A 4,660-nucleotide genomic window follows, 5' to 3' on the forward strand; every position below is an offset into this window, starting at 1 on the left:
TCGCTCCAGACTGTTGCGGGACAAGAACCGCCCATCATGGCGCGCGGTTGGTGGAAAGGCGTCGGGGGCGGGGAAGGTGGCGGGAAAAGAAGGGGATTGGGAGCCCCAGCGTCCCGCCCCCGGTCCCGCCCCATGGCGCAGCTCCCTCCTTCCCTCCTTTCGTTTCCCCCCGGGAAGGGACACGGCAGGAGTAGTTTGCGCTCGCTCTACCTAGCGAGGCACAAGACCTCGCTAGATTCCCGCGGGGGTTGTCCCTTTCCTCCGGGAAGCTGAGAAAGAACTTAAGGAGGTACCCTATTCAGCTCTAGAATGGATGCGAGTTATGGGAAGGGAATCGACATATTTTACTTGTCTCATTAACCCAGGCCTCCACTACTTACCCATGGGGTGAAGGAGACAGCTTTTCTATACACGCTCTCTGCCGACGTGGGAATTTTCCCGGCGCCAAGGGTTTTTCTGTCTCCATCGCACCCCTGCAATGGCAGCCTATGCCTTGGACTGTCGTGGTTCTTAGTTTCAGGGTGGGTCTAAGTATACCACCTGCACCTGGTTCCCATCTAAGCCGTCTCCTCCTTCCTCATCTCCAGAAGTTTCCACTTCCATCCCACTCGCATCATTGCCACCCGAAGTTCTTCAGTATCTTTGACTTCTGAAAGAAATACCATGAAGATGCTAGCCTGGAGATCATACCTAAGATACTCCTGGGCTCTCTGTCTCAGTGTAGTCCTCTGTAAAATAGAGGCTATTATTATTTCTTATTGATTTTAGAGAGAAACGTAGATGTGTTGTTCCACTTGTTTATGCAGTCATTGGTTGATTCTTGTATGTGCCCTGATTGGGGATTGAACCCGCAACCTTGGGGTATCGGGACACGCTGTAACAAATGGAGCTATGCAGAGGAGTTATAAGAGATGACATCTGTAATATGAGTTGGTTCTCAAAGAAAGTTTTCATATTCAAGGCTAGTTTGATTATAATGATGTTGACTGTTAGTAATTACAGAAATCAGGTCAGTCTGGTTTTATCCACCTTGTTGATTACCTCTGTATAATTTTTAAAGCCCAGAATGATATGCCTCTCACTTAATCCCCTCCATCTCACCTCCAACTTGCAAATACACTCTAATACTAGTTTGCAAAATATGATTAGAAAGAGAAATCCAATTCCCCCCCCCAAAAAAAAGCCAAACAAAGAATGAATTTTGCATTGTCTGAAGCATGCTCTTCATGTGTAAATGCAGATAATTGCAAGTTTCCCATCAAGGTGTTTATGATAAACATGCTTTCTGGCCTGGTCCACATTCTATAAGTGTCAGATGCTTCCCCCACCTCCTTTTGAACTGATGAAGAGGTTGAGGATGAGTGAGGGTATGCCACTTCACACTTTCAGCTAGGACTCACTATCTCTAAAATAGAAAATGTTGTCTTGAATACATTCTTACGAGAGAAACTAAACAATGTGCAGGTGTGTTCTCCCCACATGTTTGGCATTGAAGAGCCTCAACCCAACTTTTGTGTGCCAGAAGTCACTTCTTGGTGCTTTGGTGTGGGGGGAGGGTAGGCAGAGCCTCTTCCACCAACACCCTGTTCCCCTCTCCCTGCTCCAGAGGGCCAGCCTATTGTCCTCACCTTTCATATGTCCAGGCAGCAGGCACAGCCCCAGAACAGCACAGAGCAGAAAAACAGAACGCCCTCTACCCAAAGTCACGGGGCTTCTGGGCCTGCAGCTATGGAGCCAAGGCCGGCTCAGCCTGGGAACCACACTACCCACCCAGGCTGGACTGTGGGGTTCGAAGGTACAAGGATGGCCAAATAAAGTTGCATCCCCTGCTCACATTCTGTAAACTGCCTCAGGCAGAGCCAGGTGCTCTGCTGGGGAGGAGTCACCTTGATTCCCAGCTCTGCTTTCTGCCCACAATCCCCTTTTAGCATTTCTTCAAACCAAAGTCCTTCTGGACTACACCACCTTTCAGGCATCCCAGTCACAGCTCCGCTCAGCTGGCTGTCATTGTCCCTTAAAGACCCCTCCTCCTCTAAGACCAATTCTCTTCCCCCAACCTTTAGATCATCCTCAAGTCTTTTTCAGTGTTAAATCTTCACGTCCAAGGCCCCTCCTGGGCTGTCTGGGGGCTTGTGCACACCTCTCCTTTAGGCCAGCCTATGAAGACCCCCTGTAGTTTCTCACTCCCAGCTCAGTGACTGGACTCTCTAGGCACAAGCTCCCAGCTTTTTCTGCACATGAGGACAATGGAAGATACTTGATGTGACAGCAGATCACCAGTGAGCTCTAGCCCTCAGCCTCTGTCTCCATTGTGGCTGACTCCAAGCCTTCTCCCAGTCCAGCCCTGGCCTTCCATTGACTAACCCCTCCCAGCTACTCAAGGCGGACTCAGAGTCTTGGTTTCCAGGCCCAGGGTCTGACTACCACATTTGCTTCATCTTTGTCCAGCCCCTCAATGCCAGAGTCATGGAAAACAGGGACATTCTCCATAGCTGTGTCCTTCCCAGCGACCAAGGAGTTGTCAGTGCCCATTCCGAGCCCTGTCCCAGTCCTTGGCTCCTAGCCTTCAGCAATGTGTCGTAGTGCAGGCAGCACCCTCACTTTCTCTCACCTTGTAACCCCCCCGCCCCAACACACACCCTCACTACCTCCATGCCAGCTGCGGAGTCCATTTTCCTTGCTTCAGGATACTTCTCAAGTCAGGCCTGGTGGGAGGCTTTTCCAGAAAGGCTCCTAGCCTTTTTCTCTCACTGCCTCCTATTCTGTCATGTGTGCGTATGCATGCATGGGCACACGTGTACACAACCACACCAGCCCCATTTCCTGTTTCTTTGGAGCACTTCGCTATCAGTTGTTGATTCTTCCACTGTCTAAATGGGCTTCTGCGCTGTCCTTCCACTGGTGGGCCTGGGCAGGGCTCTGCCATGGGCTGGCTCACTCACCCCAGGAATGGAGGGCAGGAGGGGGCACTGTGTGGCTACTGCCTGAGAGGCTACTGGCTGCTTGGAGGCAGGATTCTCTCCCAACTCCCCTAGTTACCTCTTCCCTCACCAAAGCCCTCTTGTGACTCCTCCTTCCTAGTGACATAAACACCTTGACCCTGTCCCCAAAAGGTACCCCTTCCATCTATCTCCATAACCACCCTCCTCAAAGACATCACATGGCTAAAAGTTTTCTGTAGCCAGTGACCTAGAGGCCTAGTCTGGGAGAAGAACTCTCCATCTTGCTTCTCAGGAAGGCAGCCATGCAGTAGGCTCTCAGCCAGTGCCACCAAGCCCTTCTGACCCTGTGACTCTGCAGGTCCTTCCCGGGTGCCAGGCCAAGCTCTCTGTGTCCTCCTCCAACCTGCCTGTTCCATTTGCTCCACAGGCAGCACCAGCCCCTTAACTATTGGCGGGCTCCTAACCTCTTTTCTCTCCACCTGTCTCCAGGAACACTGAGGCTCCCTGAACCTACCCTACAGGACTTGTGATGTGAACTCCACCCCTCCCCCAGTGTGCAGAGTCTGGGGCACATGGCATTGCCATCCTGTGCTTGGGGCAAAGTTCAGACCAGTGGAGAGTAAAAGCAGCAGCATCTCAGCATGCTGAGACCCAACAGGAAGAAGGAGTCGAATCTGTAAAGCTAGGAGTCTTCCAGCCTCCATGCCCAGGGCTCAAGGGCACCACCAGTTCTCCACAGGGGATGAGGCCCTCCTGGGCCTTTGTTTGGATAGTTTCCTCAGCTGAGCACTCTTCTTCCCACCTCCTGCACCTGGATAATGCTTACTTCAAGTTTCAGCCTAGATGTCACTGCCTTCAGGGAGCCTTCCATGAATACCTTCTACAAAGTCTGGGTTCCCTCCCCCTCCTCTGTGCTCTCTTAATAATGCCAGTCATGCCACTCTATCACTGAGTCTCTCTTTCACACAGGACTGAGAACTCTTTAGGGAAGGGCCTATGCTTATTCAAAAGAGTGCCTCCTTGCTGATCTGGAAACAAGCACTCAATAGGTGCTCAGTAAATGTTTGATGGATGAATAAATGTTTGAGATGGGAAACTTGACGGGGAAGGACTTGACATCACCAGCGGCTACTCATATGTTGTCCACAGAGACCTTCCACAGACGATACAAGCCTTTCCTTTGGGCTGCCACTGCTCTGTGCTCCCTCCAGGCTCCTGGTCAGGCTGGACTGAAGAGAACAGGACAGGGCAGGGGGAGACAGTGAGAGAAGGAATGAGCACAGTGAGTTACCCAAAGAGGCAAAACTGGGGCACTCAGCCTAAAGAGAGGGCTTTTCTCAGCAAGAACATGGCGCCTGCTGTCCAGGCCCAAAGGGCAAAGACACCCAGCCTGGGGGCCAAGAAAGAGGCCACCCTGTAGAGTCAAGGGGCTACTCAAGGGGCAAGAACTGGGGTCAGCATGGTCCATGCCATGCTGTGGGGGCATCTGCACATTCTGAACTGGTTTGATAATTTGGAAAGAGTGGTCCATTGTCCATCAGGAGGCCTAGATTCTGTCCTTACACAGCTGTGAGATGTCAATCAATTCTTTCTCTTCTGTGGGCCTCAGCTTTCTCATGTACAAGGTCAGGTGACCTCCAAGGTTCATTTCAGCCCTGACACTTACTACAGGTTCCTAGCATGGAAGGCCTATAGTCTATTGGCCATCCATTTCTTTT

The sequence above is a fragment of the Saccopteryx bilineata genome, chromosome 1 (assembly GCF_036850765.1).
Source record: "Saccopteryx bilineata isolate mSacBil1 chromosome 1, mSacBil1_pri_phased_curated, whole genome shotgun sequence".
NCBI classification, from domain to species: domain Eukaryota; kingdom Metazoa; phylum Chordata; class Mammalia; order Chiroptera; family Emballonuridae; genus Saccopteryx; species Saccopteryx bilineata.